This window comes from Botryllus schlosseri, chromosome 2 (assembly GCF_051294905.1).
Source record: "Botryllus schlosseri isolate E-star chromosome 2, Bs_hap1, whole genome shotgun sequence".
Lineage (NCBI taxonomy): Eukaryota > Metazoa > Chordata > Ascidiacea > Stolidobranchia > Styelidae > Botryllus > Botryllus schlosseri.
The window spans coordinates 22,883,705-22,903,319 of record NC_137237.1 but is presented as its reverse complement, the minus strand read 5'-3'; the positions used below and the strand labels follow the sequence as shown (position 1 = coordinate 22,903,319).

Here is a 19,615-nt window from a genome sequence, read left to right as displayed (position 1 = left end):
TATATAACAAAACTTTTCAAATTGAATTTTTTTTCTTGTTTTCTCTAGGGTGCCTCCCTCTCCAGAACAATACACATAATTTGGAGAATGATGTTCAACTGATATGCACTCTTCTGATGCAAATTTTATAATGTAACACAAAATGTATACGCACAATAGGCTACATAAATGTGAATAGAGCTGTGTTCCTATTTACATTTATAGTGGCCATCTGGATGCTTCAGTTGTACATACAGCAGCGAAATCCGTTGACTAAAATCCACCAACCCACATTATAGGCGACTTTACCTCGGTGATTATTGCTACACTTTCTGAATATTCATTGTGACTTAAAGGCAGGGCATTGAAAATTCCATGATATATATACCACAAAAACTAAGTCAATACGTCTCGTTCGTTGTTTTGGTATATTCATTCAAGGCCTTTCAGAATATTCATTGCCGAATGCCCATGCCCATGGCCGCCTCGCTTGTTATTATAGTTTGAAGAGAATGTTGAACATAGGAAATCTTCTGCACAACAATGAGGATCACGATTTTGTGTTACATTGGAGATTAATTTCAGATTACGTTATGAATACCCGTCCCATTCCACATGATAGAAGAAGTATTTACATGATTACGGCACTATGGTATGAATTCCAGTATCTCAACATGAACCGGCTCCGTATTGGGTGTCACGATGGTGGAAAATATGTAATCGGTAGGACTAGACCCCTTCCTGGTTGAAGCGGAAAGTGTGAAGGAAGCAAAACATTCCGATTTGCACTGCCCGGCATTAAAATGAGCTGGGATCTCCTACCTCGCAAGGTTAGGAAGCCGAATTTCAATTGATCTGTAGGTTAACATCGATAAGCCAAACCACCTACAGGTCATCTGGATACCGCAGACTTTTGATACAGGCATGTGTCATCATCTTCGTTTATTATGAAAACATACTCATCCTGGACCACACCGTTACGTTTAGTCCCAGATATCAGACATACATGCTGAAATCGAATATCAGAAAGTACCATAACGAAGCGTGGAGCGTAACCCTGTATTGTAAAACCATTGTCATCGAGATTGGTGCACTGTCATTCGGGCAGCAGGAGTGACAAATACCATTAGTCTATACGGCTTAAATCAGTGGTCCGCGAATCATTTGCAGGGCAGTTTGTTCACGAAACCTCTAAATTTGCAAAATGTTAATAACCTATTTTATATATATATATTAATCACGAGGCAGTTTGTGCTTCATTACTGCTAAAGCTTTATGACTCACATCGACAAAATGGCCGTATAAGATGAAATATCCTACAGCGCAAACTCATCTAAATTGCCAATAGCCTACTGACAGTGGTGGCTTTCGGGGTGGGCGAGGTGGGCGGTCGCCCGGGGCCCCCCTGGTCGAAGGCCCCCCCCCCCCCCTATTTGGATTTTGCGCTTTTTTCAAGGAGAATGACGAATAAACATGGAAATCCGTGCACTAAGCAAGAATATGATTCCGTACAGATGTGTCAATCATCATCAAATCACTGCATTTGTTAGAAAAGTCCCGTATCCCGATAATCATCACGTCTCTGCATGCGGTAGAATTACTTAGTTTTGATGTAGTCTATCCTTCCACACATGCAAAATAGACATGGCCGAATCCTGCATCTGGGCAAACCTTTGCGGTGGTGAAAGATAGATAATAATCACCGATGCGGAAGGGGGGTCTGGGGGGCAGAACCCCCCAGAAGTTACGTATGGATACTTATAGGGGGCCTCCCCGGTAAGTCTCGCCCAGGGTCCCCCCGTTCGTAGGGCCACCACTGCCTACTGATATAAACACATCGCTGTTTAGAGCTGTTTTGTTGGGGAATGTGGAAAAATCGAAGCTGAAGTATTGTGGTCGATCTAGGAGACAACTGACAAGTGACTTCGAAATGTCTTCAAAAATTCCATTGGTGTTGCAGCTCTGGATTATATGCCACAACACTAACCACAACCCCGAATGTTCCCGCGAAGATCGGTTGACACCATGGCATATCGAAATGCTTCTTTAATTCCCAACTATTAGAAATATAAACGGGTCATCAATACTGAGACTGAAGTTTTAACTGATAGGAATATATATACCATTCAAGTGAAAACGGTTGTGAATGGGTTTTTGTTGAAATCGGTATTCTGTGATTTCCAATAATCTTGATATCAATTGATGCTGTCACTGAAGTAATGGCTATAAAGTGTCTTCGCGTCATAAGTGTACCATTAGTCCATTACATCAACCGTTATACCGTGTAAATTAAACTAAGCGATACCGATATGAGTTTACGAGGATACACCTATACGTCCTACATGTTTAAAGTGGTATTATACGGAATGTAAAGATACGAAACTACGCTGTGACACTGTGATCCTATTAAACATCTATGATAGAATGCATTGCTATTGATTACTGCCTAATGAAGCGAGATATTAACTCACGGCAATCCTTTGATAGAAACAATTGGAGTGGAATGATCGAACAGTACTCAGTACAGTAGTCGGAAGACAGTGTTGGCTGAAGAATTGCTATTAATTTAGTGCTATATCTGTCGCGCGGATCAATGATCTCTGATTGCAATCCTTTCAACATGACCTAAATCCAGCCTTATAATCGCTCAGATCGAAAGAGATGACAATTACATTATAGTCCTTGCCGCGGCTGGTAGGCATTTATTCGATCGATGGCGACAGTCGAAAACACCCTCCAGGTTAACGCTGCTGGTAGGCATTACTTGAGCTTTAGGCAAACATTTGAAATTCAGCTCAAATTGACTCTACGTCCTATCTTTCATCGCAATGGCGTCCGTCTGTCAACCATATTGTGATATATTTCGGGGTAGATTGCTTGATTGTATTCACTACACTATAGAATGATATAGCGAATAATGAAATATCGATGATGTATAGTAGCTGTGCAATGTGCATTGATATTAAGTAGTTTACATAAATGGGTATTCGACCCTTCGTTTCTATAACTGCTGAATAATGAGTGTCAGATGTGACGAAGGGTAAACAAACGTAGCTGCTAATGACGCGAGATAACATTTTAAGGACTCTTACGGAATATTACACAAAGCGTTATTTCATAAAGATGATTGTATAAAAATATGCATGCATGTATGGGATCGGTTTATATATTATTCACACCGGGCGCAGCGTGATATTGTAATGTCAGTAATAGCGATTTTAAACGACTCAGTTTGGATCGTGCATTGTTTTCAAATCAACCTGCTCGTGTTTGTACTCTACAGAGTACATTACACGTTGTCGACTTTAAATAATTTAGAGTTTGCTACTTTCATTGTAAATATTTTCGAACTTTGAAACATCGCGCCAATTATTTTGCTGGAAAGGCGAATTTCGGCCTGTAATATAATGTCTGGATTAGTGAAATCCCATGCACTTATATTCAGTCGCATTAAAATGAATAATAAAGATAAATGATTCGCGATTTCTGGAAGATACGATACAAAAAGAAGTACTGATATAGTTTCACCCGAATTAACGGTTTCGCCACAAAAGTGTGACGCCGAAATTTGTCAGCATGTACGCTCCGATACGGCAGGCAAGGTCTAAATCTGCAATTAAAGGACAAAAGCGCCACAACACAGCAGTTCATCGGATACCCCCTGATAAATAACTCGCTCTTCAGCGATATGATGTTCGCAGCGTTGTATGAGCCTGTAATCGGTGAGTGCGATAGGGACTGGCGTAATGATTTGAGTTCTCGAATCCGAATCGAGTATTGACTGTGATTACTCTAGTTGAGTATAGCGATAGCCGATCGATATTTTAGAGCAGAGGCGGCCAACCCGTGGCGCGGGCAAAATGTGACCCGCAAAAAGTTTTGGGTGGCCCGCGTGGTAATTCTCGCCATTTGTTGTGATATCACAAAAATGAGTCACCCAGGAAATTTATTGTGAACTTGCAAGGCCAGCCGAAAATTTGATTGACCTGACCGCAAAGTGTGGAACATTAATGACAAAAATATCAGTTCCGACGCATTGGTGCAGCCAGGGGCCAGCCACATTTTTCGTAGATCTTCGTATATGACCATAAAGTAGAATTTTTTTGGCAGATTTAATTTCTTTCTTTCTATTAGTATTGGTGATCCCCTCCTGAAAACAAAAAATTGAAATGATACGGAATTGACACTAACTATATTCGCAATTATGAGAGGACGCGTCGTCCGCGACTTGGCGTCTGCAGTCGCAGAGACATCGTAAGCGATGAAACCTTTGTACAAAATGATGAACGCATATTTGCCGAAATCTTTGATATTGATATGTCAAAGCGGCGATTACTCCTGTCCTAGCCGAATTAGCCCAGCCCCAGCGGCATGCAGAAATGACCCGCAATACATGCAAGTAACATTATTTTTGACCGAATTCATTCATTACCTAAAATTTTTTGCATTTCAACTGCGGGCCAATCTGTGCATGGCACTGGCAACATAAAAAAAATCACATAAAAAATCAACACTAAACGAGCATCCACCTTTACAATCACAAAACTTTTACCTGCTTTGTTACAAAAGTTTGCTCGAAATGTCCAGCTTTCCGTTTGAGAATATTTAGTGACTCTCTACTGAGCTTGACCAGAAATCACACAACATCAAGAGCAAAATACATTACATGTAGTCAGCGAATAATGCTTATTCAATCAATCAATGAAATTGATATCCAGGGTTGCAATGACTCGAGTCATGACTTGACTCGAATCCGACTCGAGTCACGATTTTCTGATGACTCGACTTGACTCGAGTCATTTTCTCAGGATACGGAAATGACTCGACTCGACTCGAGTCAATTTGTGTATTGACTCGACTTGGACTCGAGTCATTGTGCATGACTCGAACCAAGTCATATGACTCGATGCTCAGAAGGCCAATACCGACATTTCATTGTGATTTCGAAGAATAGTCAAGTAACCACACTATTGGGATTTCGGGTATTGGTACTGGTACTTGAAAGTGCGACCAGACACTACTAAAAGTGAGGAAATTTAGTTTATTATAAATGCGAACCATTCCATATAACCAAACGAAGTTATACAAAGTGAGTTTAACAAGACTTCAACTGGAAACTGAGCAGTCAACACAATGACTAGGACTCGGACTCGAGTCATAATACCAAGACTCGGACTGGGCCCTCTGTTTGCTGACTTGGACTCGGACTTGACTTGGTGGTGAATTGAAAATGACTCGACTTAACTCGAGTCAAAACTATAGAAGTGAGATTGACTTGTGAGTCGGAGCCTTTTGACTTGGTTACAACCCTGTTGATATCATTGTATGCCGTAAAAAATCTAGCAGGCGTACGGGGTCAATCTCGACTTCATATGTTTATTGTATCATAAAACCAAATCCGTGCGATTGGGGTGTTGGGGCTACTGCCGTATAACTTGTTAATGGGGTAATATCGGTAGCAAGTATAGAAACCCGTTTTACACTCTGCTCAATATCAACGTAGTAATGCACAGACGTCGAATACATTGTCCGGCTCGGTCAAGACCGTTAAGGCGCATGCTTATATTCCCTTGCAAGTCCTCGGCGAAATTGTTGGCAAACCGACGGACGTGGTTGATTATCGTATTATTTGATTGCCCCAGTTGATACATTTATTATATATCATTTGATTGCACCAGTCAATATGTACTTCGGTACTGTGTGGCACGAGTTGTCGCTAGGTATCGTGCACATTAATATAGTAGGGTTACCATATTTCGGTAATCCGAAATAAGGACACATTTTTAAAATTTTCAGACATAGAATACTGGAGAAAAATTCCGAAAAATGGTAGTTTTTCCCGACGTATGGTAACTCTATAATATAGGCTATCAATTCGCTGAAAAATAGGGTTGGAATCAACAATATGACGTCTCGTGACGTCACGAGGTTCACGTTCGCGTTCACACAGAACCTTTCAAAAAGGTTCGCGTTCACACCAACCTGAACCTTTCAGAGGTTCACACCATCCCTACTGGTACTGATTAACCCGCAGGATTGCGTCAAAGCGCAATGAAATACAAAAATTACCAAATTATCTTTAATTGGGTGGATAGCATTGAGTTGTAATTGTGGTCACATAAAAGGTACCTATTTAAAGTTTACAAATCTTTCATATATTTATGATGTCATAATGATTAATACTTGAACACCCGACTCGAAGCCCACTATGCGATTTGAAATCGAATCACTCAATTACTCGATTTTGCCCAGCCCTCATTACGATACGGTGTGACGTCCGCAAATTTCAAGATAGCTTGTATCGAACGAAATTTTATAAAAAATATTTACGTATCGCACCGAAAGTGTCGAAAATCGAACAATATTCGACCCTGGTCCGTGACTAATCGAACTAAGTGCACAGCAGCGCCGCTTCGCAAGAAGCATAATCGTGTCAGCTGTCTGCGCTCGTCGAGTCTGGTCTGCAAAAAAAACATCAATATCGCGACCACGCCAGGTTCAACGAGACTAAAATGCACTCTCTCGAGTGTTCACCGTTCATTTTACTCCTATGTTGCGCGTAGGCCCTATGTCTATCTCTTAAGAACGAAAGAGGATGCAAGATCCACCCTGACGTAAGTTGAGTGGTCAATGAATAATTATATCGATTGGCGCGCAGCGGAATCATAATGGGATTTTGAGACGGTTTGTCGATTTCGGATGACAGGCAAAAAGTAGTCGTTGGTAGCGAAAGTGTGGCACAGAAATTGAAACTGCGTGAGACTTCGAAAGTTAATGATCAGAAGGTATCGGACACACGAGAAATAGCCGTTCGCTTGGACATGTCGTTGTTTGTTACACGTGATTGAACAGTTGACGGCTCACTCACTTTGATCAGATCTTCCGTGATGTAGTTGTGGTGACGAGAATTCGCATGGGATGAAAGTCCCTGTCTTCGGGGACTACGTTCATCAGACGACATGTGACCGTAATTATATTTCACATATAAGGTCAATTACCAATTACTCTTTGACCTTACATGTTGGGTACGGATTTAGTTCAACAGTGACCAATACGTACGTGATGCGTATGTGGTTCAGGACTATCGAATATATTGATATTGGTTAGCAACGGTGATAAAATTGGTTTGTTGTTACTGTTTATAATATTCAGTGTGACTGCATGTAGCTCCGATTATAGCAGCTGGTACGTGTTGTGCGTCAATCACCCACCTTGATACAGATACTGCTACTAGGTTTGAATTTTATGAACGACCAAATTTGGTATGACATTTACATTATTCTACCGTCGAACGCTCACTTCATTGTCGTTGTTCCACAGGATTATAGACAGTATTCACGCTACTTCTATTGTGATGTGGCATATCACTTTGCCTGAAACGCGTAGGTATCCAACTATGTAGTAATCCAGAATCCCAAAATTCGCTGTAATACAAATTGTGGCAGTCAGGGCAGTTGGTACAGGCCTACGGTAAGGCATAACCCTCGCCATATATATGTCAAATGTGTATTATCCAAGAGTGAAGCTGTATACGTCACAGTAATGATTTGTGGCTTGAGGTCGCTTTGTGCGAAAATTTGATTCTATATTGAAGTATCCGTGGACACCAGACATTATTGTGAACCATTGACGTGTACCAATCGGTGATTTAGTCAATATTACAAGTCGGGTGTTTACGTAGGTTTTGTGCAGTGCAGTGCAGTTCTTCCCACTTCGGCAATCTGGATTTATCACTGATTCAATCTGATATAAAACACATTAGTGATGGGAATTTGAGTGTAATCTACCGTACGATCTTTAATGAAGCGCTGTTCTGCCGTATGCATGTCGGCAGGTTCAAATTAAGTGTGAAATTTCAGAACGAGGAGAATCGGAGATGCGTTCTCAACGCATTGTTACGAATTTCTAATGGATCATAATGGATACGTGTTATTAAAATATTGCGAGAAGCCATCACTCAGTTATCACTGCGTTAATTAGTAATAATTAGTAATTAGGAGGATAATCGAATCGCTGTCAGAATGCGTTATTGTGGGTCAGGCAGTAACGGAAAATACGTAGGCTGCGATATTTTGCGGCAGTTAGGGATTACGATTTACGATACAGTCGCTGTACCTTCCATGTAACTCGGGTATTGTGAATCGCTATCCAGAGAGGCAAATGCATGTGAGATTGAAGCTTACCAGAAGCCTTGAAGTCAGCAATCGCTACAAGCAGGCGTTGCCGAATGCTGAATGGACAATACATAATACATTAAATTACAATTTATGAGCACATTCCCACTATAACATGTAGATTATGCGTAGCGAGTAAATGTAATATGTAAAATGTACAATTGCATAATGCACACTTTGCACAGTGCACATACTGTACAAGTGTCCCACTTCTTTATATCCGCGTTGTTGATAAAATTGTATACGATTCTTCATATTTATACTTTCTAGCTCATCGTCAATAACTCTGCCGGGACTTAAGTTTAGTAAATTGTATATTATGTTGTTTGTTATTCCAGGTCAGGGGTGTCCAACCTTTTTGCTATTCACGGCCACATTTCGACTATACTCCTATAGCCTACGGCCGCATTACAGGGCATATAGTCGTAATGAACTAGCTGGAGCCAAATACCAATGTTGAAGTGTCTGTGACCCTTTGTGATGAATTCCCGACGAATATATTTAAGCATATAGGCTTAATATACGCTCCCGAATCGCGAGTGGTTACACGTTACAGCATGGTGACGTTACGGGATTGCCAATAGTCGCGCAAAGCGCGAAAAATTTTTCACATTCACTAATGAATTTCGTCATTAATATTGGTAGTTTTACATATTACTACGAAACATTTATCCTTTCTCAACCCATGTAATCAGATTCACCGGTCAAGTTGATGGAGGGGGTGTTTTCGAAAATTTAGGGCAGGTTATGAATGATCAAGATCATGCATATTCGGATGGGCAAACTGTTATTAGTCACTTTGCTACATGCGGTTATTTCTTGACCTCCCATCAGGATTCTCGGTATAGTGAGGAGCACACGATTCCGAGTGGGTATTTCAATGTGGAGCACAGCATTTTCTCTAATGTTCGAATCTGTACTGTGGGGCTGTGATTGCAAAGGGTGCTATTATATTATAATCGAAAACGGTGTCACATTGCTTCGCGCGCAGCGCGAAAAATTTTTAAGATCAATAAAAATCTCTCGAAAAATTGCTAGTTAATTCGTAAATTCAAATTGCAAGTCGACGGCCGCCAACACATAGTACTTGAACCACGGGTCCACGGCCACACAAATTTCGGTCTACGGCCGCACGTTGGCCAGCCCTGTTCTACGTCAAAGTGTGTGTGCTTCACTAAATTCGTTAAATTATTTTGGCTTCATACATTCCTGTGTATTCGCTAAGACTTACCTGGTTGTTGCTGTTTGTGGTATTCATGGTGTCTGTCGACTACTATGGTCATTGGTCATTTACACCAGGCCGATATTACTTATTTGTTATTCCGTATCTGCCGACTTGGAGCACAGACCGCTTATAGGCTTTTTGTAAGACACAGCTTACGCGGATGAGATGGCGGTGAGGAGCCTAGATAAACCCCCAACACTTAACCAGGAATTCCTTCCTGGTGTTGAATATGATTGAATTAACAAAGAAACGAACAGATGAAAATAATGAGTTTCTTGTTTACCCCTCTTCCAAATCCATAACGAAATTTCGATAATTTATGCTGTGCTTGGGTATACTAAATTTGATATCTAGCCCGTGTAACTGCTATAATTTGAATCAATCACCTGCCATCTGCGAAGGATTTTAGTAAACCAACGTATGTCTAATTTGCGATATCGAGTCAAGTGCGGGTCATGCGTCTACCCGGTGCTCGTGAACATATACTCAATCTAATAACATATGCCATATTTGCGCTCATAAATATTGGTTTTCGCTGACAAATTGCAACTTGACCCCTGCTGGCAAGCCTATGCAAAATGACACTGCAAAAGTGATAACTCGTACGAGCCATATCACGATTATTGTATTTAAGGCTGTGTCTGGCGTGCGCATATTATCGAGACTTCCGTACATCCAAAATGAGGTATAACATTGTTTAGCGACTTTCGCAATGCAACAACATCAATAGAGGTTGCTATAGGTCGACTACTTGTACTTTTAAAGGGCCCAAGTATGGGTCTCTACAATTCGCACTACGCCTACTGTAAGTACACGAGAATATGTGGTTACGGATTATTCCCACTATTGCTTTGACATCTTTCAAAGTCAGATCACATGTTTTACTGCGCGCGTATTGTGACAAGGACAGTGATTATGGATTCATTTACGTCTCTTTTTTTCGCTGCAATCGTCACAATTGCAGAAGGCTGTTGAAAGCGAGCCTATTTTCTTGCCACTTTGCGTTATTTTATATGGATATGTATGGAGACATATATCCTGCGATGATCTAGGTTGTTGCGTACTGTCGGCAAATAGTAATCAGGCTATATTTCTACAGAGAAGTACCATCTTACTTTTGGAAGCTTTGGTCTTCGACTTCGATTCTATGTTGACTTCTGGTCTGCCTCGAAAACTGCTTTCTGCTGCACGAGTACCTTAGGGTTTGGTAAGAGTTGAGGTTAGGTGACTGAGCCGCTATATGTTCACTAATTTTATCCGTTCCGCTGACAATCGCAACATAAAATAATCATTTTTTAATCAATCATTTATTCGTCGCACCAGTGAAAATCCGGTACGAACCAGGATGACGACGAGGGGCCTCAAGGCCTTAGTAAACAGTCACCACATGTAATAATTAGCCTATTTACAACGATGTTCTATGCGTGCTGCGTTATAGATAATTCAGTCACGCTAAACCGTTTTCCATACTTCAGTAGCAACAGAAAACTTTGTGAATTACAATATAGGAAACCAGTGGTTCTCAAACTGGGGGTGTGCCCCCTTGGGCGGCGTTAGAGCATCTGAACGGGGCGCGACACTCTGGTGATTTGAAATCTTTTCCGCGCTTGGCCCGATTCACCTGCGTTTTATGGTTATTGCTCGGTGTATATATTCTGAATTTCGTATTGGAGAATTCTCTCATCAACAGTCATAACTTTCCATACCATCAAACTATATTACTTCGTTTCCATGCTCGGCCGATGGGCCCATTTTCGAGAGACTCGGCCGACGAACGAGAGAATTTTGTTGCGCATTTACAGTGATGCACACCCACGTCGGCCGACTCGTCGCCCATCTAGTAAATCCTTCGGCTTAGCCCTTCGGCCATGCTTGCGCTGTGTCTTCGATTAGCTAATTGGTATTCGCTACTTACAATACACTTTTCGTATCAAATTAACCATGGCTGCACTTCGGACGGATCTTGGACGCCTTGAGTAACCAAGAATTATGATCGCAACGGAATTTAGTAGTACCGCTACTGCTACGAATTACCCGTAGGCTACCGAAATCTTCGCGATCTGATCACATACGCTGCTGCCACAATTCGAAGGTTTGCGTTCTATGGTGCATGGATACAATACAAACTATACCGCTTGACCACAAACTAGGTGAACTTATTCACATTCCCCTGGTAAGCAAATCATCGACAGGACACTGGACGTTCATGTCTGAATCACGACGACGGAACAGTAGTACCGGTAGACTACTGGAGAAGTTACTATTCTGTGCTCGAAATTATTGGACCACGATATCCCATATCTATATCCCCCACATACTAAGATATGCCACCAATTTTCATCTTTTATCCATCTTATTTTATCTTCTGTTAGTTTTAAGCAATTGGTTCATCGTGACCATTTTACATGTTGGATGCATTTCGTGTTCAAGGTCAAAGCGTGTTATTTGATTGAATGACCGCTACAAGTCTTTTCGGCTCATTCCTACCGCGTCATTTATCGCAATCTTCTGATTATTATTAAATTGTTACTGAGTAAGTAAGCCAAAGACGTCATCGCGATCGCTTCGCCCACCTAGTTCGGCCAAGTCACGGTTGGGTTACGCCTGCTAATGGAAACACGGCCGACATGTACAACGCATGCGTCATGGCCTTTCGGCCGACCGTCGGCCGAGCATGGAAACGAAGTAATTGTGTCCTGTGACGATAAGGGGGGCTCGAAATATTCACTGTAATAAAGTGCGTCTAAAAAAAGTTAGAGAACCAGTGGGCTAAACTGAATCTTAATATTTCAAAAATGGATGAACAGCAAATAAATTCATCTGAAACCTGTGCTGAACCATTTCCTATACCACAGTCAAAGTTTTTTTTTTAATTTCTGACCAGTACCGAGGCTTGTTGCAACAATAGCAAAAAAAAATTCAAGTTTCCAACCAAGGCTTCCTCAAACTTGATCACGCATTTGTAGAGATGTTATCCAATCTTACCTCCGATCTTGGCCAAATTTACTGGGGCCAGAAACTTTTCGCATCCTAATGTTCATCAAATCCAATCTCACAGGTTCCGAGCAAGTGAAAATGTAAATGCGAACCAAAATATTGTAATTCTTAGTTATGAGGAGATTCGCTCCTTTTGCATTTATTGTAATTTTAAGCACCTTATCGGTATCATCCTTATCTCTGACGCTTTACCAATTACATTTAATTATTCTGACTCAGCTTTGTGTAGCCTAATCGTTTGATTACATTTCATTGACTGTCCTGTAGCCTATTCGCTGTTGGTCCCTCAAACCTTTGGTTCTTAACAGTAGCTTGAACAAATTTTCTGTGCTTGTAGTTTTCAGTACTCAGGATTAGGAATAGTTCGAATACGTTCGAGTTTTTTTAAATTGAAGGGTATTCTACATATCAGGAATGAAACATGAATAGCTTGAGATTGTTGTTAATTACGTCGCTACGGTTGTCAAAGAACACCTCTTTACAGAATTAATTACCTTTTTAAAAGTAATTGTAATTGTAATTATAATTGAATTAAAATATTGTAATTGATCCATCTCTGATGTGCACATAAAAAGGTTTTACAATATTCCTCGAGTCGATCTAACATATTCAACAACATATCGCAGTACTTGTGGATCAGTCAGTAGGGTTCGAATGTCGAAATTTACATTCTTCGACTCTGCATGGCGTCGTAAGCATTCTCTTTGATAGCGGTATTTTCTACAATTCATGAGATAATGCTATACGGTTTCCACAATACCACATGCTTCGCACAGTTGCGAGTCGATGCATCCAATCTTGTTGAGATGGTGGTTTAGTCTGCAATGCGTCGTTCTTAACCGCAGCATAATCGAGTTTCCCAATCTTGTATCCACTTCAGATAGTCTGTCATGTACCGAGGGTCGCAGATCTTTGTTCGCTCTCCCAGTATCTGTGGATTGATAGATGCGGTCCCACTCATCTTTGCAGCTCCTTAGCCAAACTGCCACAAATACAATTTTGAATATGCCAACTGTAAGGCTTTTCGGAAAAGTGCATTTTTATAAAATGCTTATTAAAATGTAAACAAGAAGTGAAAAGAGTTTGCACGACGCGACAAAAAGTGTTTTTGATTGGTTTGTGTGTCAGCGGACTATAGCTTCAAGGGGTTCATGAAAAGCCAATGAAAATCTTAGGCCGAGTAATTAAATCTGGATTTGGGCCTACCTGTGGATTGATCAATCCAGCGATTGTAGAAAGTAGATGGTCTTTGCCCCGAAAAGTAAGGTATTCGACAGTGCATTGTGCTCGTGCATTTTGTTACATCATGTTCTGCCACGCGCGACGCACAGTCAATTTAGCTCAATGTGCCGGCGCCTACATGGTTCAATCAATGGACTTTCTCACGTTGTCTGAAATGCGGCAGTGTTGGGATGACTCGAGTCATGACTTGACTCGAGTCAACTTATTCGTATGACTTGACTTGACTCGAGTCACTTTGCAAAAATGACTTGACTTGACTTGACTCGGAGACTCGGGACTCGGAGCAAAATTTACGAGTCAATTTCAAGTCATCGGGAAACGGAATCGATTTAAATCACTGTATTTTGTGTATGTTCGTATTGTTCGCGATCGCGATACGCCTGTGTCACATGTGAGAATAACCATGCCATTCAATGATTGTAAGTTTCATTGATCCTCAATTGTTACATCACAGATGAATTGACCACAAACGAAACGATCACAGCTTAGATCAGTGGTTCCCAAACTTTTTTGGTGTGTGGGCCAAATTTAGAATTTCAGAGTACGGTCGGGGCCGCACGAATACTACGGCTATGAAACGGACCCAAGCAGTCATCGTGGCTATTTCGGAGTAGTTTTATTGCCCTGACGAGATTTCGAAACTGTACACTGTTTACCGCTACTTATCTGCTGAATTGGGTGTCTGTCCGTGGAGTGAATCAGCTCTCCTGGCCTAAACGCGCTAAGCGCGAGAAATTTCTTTAGATTCATGACTGAATCGGTCAATATGATCGGGAATTGCATGTATTGCTATCAATTTTCATCCTGTCTCTGTTCACGTAAACTGATTTACCGGTAGAGCTGAGTGAGGTGTGTTTTAAAAGGTATGGGCCCCCTCAATAGTAATTAAACATCTCCGGGGGTATACCCGTTGGCAGGATTGTAACAGCACTTCGTCAGGACCCCAGACTCCCATAGGGTGATAAACTGACCCCGCATCACGTTGTTCGCTTTTGCAACGAAATTAATGTTGTACTGTTTAGTGAGACAGCGCGACGCGCGAATATTTCGATAATTCATGTAAAAACGGTGGATAAGATCGGGAATGGCATGGTTGTCCTCTTTGCCCACGTAATTAGATTAACCGGTAGAGCTGAGTGAGAAGTGTTTTTGAAACTGCAGACCACGTAAAATTAAACATCTTCGGGCGGGCGGACCCCTAGGTATGACTTCTTTACATGAAGTTATTTCGTGACCTCCTGTCTGCTATATAAAAAATGTAGAATTGCCCAAACCTATACTAAACTGAAAGATCACACGATTTCAGATTGGTATTTCTTCATTGGCATATAACTTTCTTTCCTGCGGGATGATATTTGTCTTGTGAGGTTCAGATTGCCAAGACAAGAACATTCGGCGCCAGTCATTTAGGCGCCTATATGGACAATTAAACCTATATGTAGTTTGTACATATAACGAATTTTCTGGTATTTCGAAGTTTTTGGTCAGCTGCCGATCGTTCTGACACACTTCATGGAGTCACATGTTACATGGCCTAAAACTATATATGTCTTGGTGCGTTGTGGTGCTGTCATGGCCAACGGTGATATGCCCATTTCTATAAATCTTGCGTATTTTTTCTTGGGGAAGAGTGCCCAAAAATCAAGATATGTGGCGAATTGAAATCGCGCACGGCACGAAAATTTTTTTAAAAAGTTCCATAAATTTTAAAAAAATACTCCATAATTTATGGTAACTCACGAAATAATTTTGTGCGCCCTTCAAGCTCGGCCCCCCTCAATTGGGGGGTTTGGGGTGCGACAGCTACGGCCCTGACTATAGGACTACTAATTATGCTGCTTTTAGCCGACGAAGCAGTGTGCATTTCGGCGTTTTCAACCGCGAGTCACGTGTTGCACATATAGTTATCATAGGGTTGCCATACGTCCTCTTTTAAGATGATGTCTTCTTTTTGAGATTTTGTCTTCTTTTTTGAGGATTTTGGTTACATATAGGGGCAAATTCGACTGATATACATTACGTCAACACTGTGGGAACGCTACGGCGACTATTTCGGGAGCTGGACCGGAAAGTTGACCCTTTTTTCAATCAACCACCTGTTAATGTGAAAGAAAAACTGCATTTTCCGGGAGTTGAGCCTTTTTCTTTTTTAGTCAAGCGACCACGAAGTTGGAAAAATTTACATTTTTTCAGGATTTTCCTCCGGTTTTGAAAGTTATCAATACCTATATATCTATAGCTACTGCCCGTTCAACTGGAAAGTTAGGGCACAATGCATTGAAACAGCAGTGACGTAACGTTAGCAGTCTATACTCACAACTTTCCTGCAATTCTATAATTAAAAACTATAGAGGCCAAGCCAAGCAAGAGTATTTTATAAATATATATATTTTTGTCATAAATCGATTTCCTAATATATTTTGGGGGCCGCAAGAAGGCCATCTGGGGGCCGCACTTGGGAATCACTGGCTTAGATTATCGTAGTAGCAGTAGATTAATCTCATAGCAAGGTATCTCTGTTTCTTAGACGGCCTCAGTGCTGACATTGCGCTGTGATCACCTGTACCAACTCTCTTGTATGAGTTAAATCGAGCGAATATAGTTTATGCGTTAATTTTCTCACAGATGTGTAGATGGGTAGTGTATTGTACCATATCAATTCGTTGCAACTTCTCGAGGCTGCGTATTCGATCCTATTGGCTATTAACAACAGACTGTAACATGCAGCTATACAGTTACTCGCGTATTTTATTTGCATTTCTACGTGTTCGTAAGCGATACAACGCCTTATTGCATGCATATTAAACTTTGTATTCGTTATTTGATTCAAGATAAATGATCAATCCTTCTGTCTTTCAAACAGCTAGCAAAATGTAACGACTTTGAACCGTCACTGATACTTCGAAAATTCAATTTGACATGAATTGTGACTTGACTCGTGACTCGACTCGACTTGACTTGACTTGACTTGACTCGAGTCACCTCCAAAAAACGAGTGACTTGACTTGACTCAAGTCACCTTCGAAAATCGATTGACTTGACTTGACTCGAGTCAAAATGTGCAATGACTCGAGATGACTTGTGACTCGAAAGTAGTGACTTGATCCGAACACTGTAATACGGACATATAGATTCATCAATGAACATGTGAAAATTCATTGTACAACAGGCCTCAGTCGCCTAGAAGCAACTTCCGTCTACCGTACTCACATTCAGTTGCTTTCCTACACTTTTCTTTACTACATGGGTAGATATGTTTTGTGATACATTGAAAATTAAAGTCACTCATGGCTACTAACCATTGATTTGGTAGTGAAGACTGTCATCCAAAAGTGTCAGCAGAATTGTTATGATAATCTGTACTGTGATCCGAGTGAATGGCGAATCGACTGTAAAGCTTCGACATTGTAGGAGCAGTCTGCTTTGTATCGGGTGAATTCGTTCTCCAACATCGCTGCAAATACGGTTTTGCTTGCTGTTTGTTGGCATTGGGCGATAATGCACGTTTTGTGAATTCCGTTTGATCAGAAACACCTAAGTTTAACGTTTTATATGACCATCAATTCTAGTTCGACAATTTATTCGTGGCAATGCCAAATCTGAATAACGCCAAAAATAAGCTATATTTACATATGCCGAAGCAACTATGGCTGCTAATAGATCCTACCCAGCACTTGTCGAAGGTAACCACAGATGACCTATAGCCCCATATTGATTTGACGTCACTCTTCGAAAGGACATATCAATATGATTACTGACTGGCGATAGTGCGATATCACGTATTGTCAGTAGAAATGTCGAATTTGTCAATCGCGTTTCTCATTATTACATCACTTTTGGTAGCTATACCGAATCATTTATCTGGGGATGGAAGTTGCTGTTGCTTTTAGTAGTGATCATGGTGTTCCAAAATATGTGGTCATTTGACACTTGGCCGAAATTCAGCAGTATGATTCCTGATCTGCCGACTTCTAGCACGGCCCACTTTCGTTTTGAGCGTTTTAGACACAGCTTACGCGGAAGAAATGGCCAAGAGGAGCCTATATGAACCCCCCCCTAACTCTTAGGTAGGAGTTCTGTAGTCGACCTCGGTCGGACTCGAACCCGCGACTCATTGTTGTTACAGCGGCTGTACGTACCACTATATGCTTGGTCGTTGGTTGAAGGCCGACACCCGACAATCACCACGTGGCTTGGATTCGAACTTCTTTTAATCGTACATGTCGAATTGTCGATACTAGCGCAATTAGTGAAACTGAATTTTGGATTTGCTTACCAAGTAAACTCAGATTGAACATTGCTGTTAGGCGCCGAAAATGCAAATCGTACAAATGGTTGAAGGTTTCAAAATATTATGCTTTTCATTACAACTCTGCGGTGGTTCCTATAATCATATGTTTATATATGACTCTCAATATCCGTTGACAAGATAGCGTAATTGGGGAGCTCCCGGCATCTTAATCAGTAGGTCGTAAGCCTACGTTCAATTTCCGGCCGGGTCAGACTAAAGACCTGATCTGTAAAACCGGTATCTGTGGCTTCCCCGTTTGGTGCTAGCATTTCCGTGATATCATGGAGGGGTGGTGCAAGACTTAGAAGGTATTGCAAGACTATTTCTGCACCTTCATTGCCCAGCGGTATCTGGGCATTACGCACTCATTGTATGCATATTGCATATGCTGTATGCACAGATCGTGTGTATCAGTGGCGTGCGGTAAGGTTCATCACTAGTGAGGCACTAACGACTAACCCATTAAGAGTCAGACTTACAATTATATAAACCCAAGATGGTATAGCTGATTCAGTTGATCACCTGTTTCTTATCACATTAGCATTATTCACACGCACGATACGTGAGAAGCTACTATATATATAATTATATATCCACAAATATAGGCATACCTGTGGATTGAAAACAAATTACATACGTCAGTAAGTGAATGAAATTGCTCTGGCATAGGCTACATGTTGACCGTCCCGACTACACGATTCGTATTATAACGTCGATTTGCGAAGTGGATCACGCATTGCATCACTACACTGCGACTGTCGGATTGTTAGCTAACCGTGGGTGAGGCAAATCCATATGTGCCTCACCTGGTCATTGTTTCTCTGTGATGTCACTGTTACTCACAAAGCCGAATCTCACATTCCTTGGCTATTTTGAGGGGTTCTGGTGCTCTGACGTCAGTAATATTTAGATTTACGGCATCAGTGCGACAAGAGCTTTCGATTATTACCAGTTATTATAAATTCTGAGCTGTTTAGGATTAATTACGCTATCACATATGAGGCCGGGCCCGCATGTGTCCCACCTCTCCTTTCACGCTATATTTTTTAACAATAAATATGAAAATTAAACATGCAACTAAAAAATGTTTAAAATTTAGTCATTCATGAATATCGACAGAAAATACTAATAATTATTGATGTTATAGTCATTGAAGGTTACGCAATTTTGTTTCATTTATCCTGACGATAGGCGAGGCACTGCACCTCGCCTCCCCTGACCGCACGTCACTGGTGTGTATGTATATCATTAGTCGATGTATATGCCGCAAAACATCAAGGATAAAAATATATAATGTCCTATTCAGTATGTGGATTGTAGGCATATACGCGTGTTGGTTACAAGAATCACTAATCGTTCAGACCGAATTTATCTTATTCTCGGGCTGTTCTGCTTGAAGGAGACACCAATTGTTTTTCACCGTACTTTACTCAAGATTTGTATCTATCGTTGATCACTTATATATCGTGTTAGTTATAATGTGTCCAAGCAAGAACGAACGCTGGTAGTGGGGCGGGAAATCGTCAGCGATATAGTTTGTAATGGATGGATATGTCGTGACGTAACAAAAGAATGACATCAAAGTTTTCGAAAATCGGGTTTCTTATGATGCGCTCTCATCTTAGCCGTTTTAATAATCATGTTGTCTTCGAATAATTGCCAGCATCAAATCCAAGGAATCAAAATGAATGTAATCGTCAATAAAAT

General features: G+C 41.0%; 1 protein-coding gene across 1 annotated transcript in view; it reads left to right on the top strand.

Annotated features, from left to right (window-relative positions):
- Nucleotides 1–19,615, top strand: part of LOC145434183 (serrate RNA effector molecule homolog) — a 356,705-nt gene that overhangs the window by 51,378 nt on the left and 285,712 nt on the right. The window lies entirely within an intron of this gene.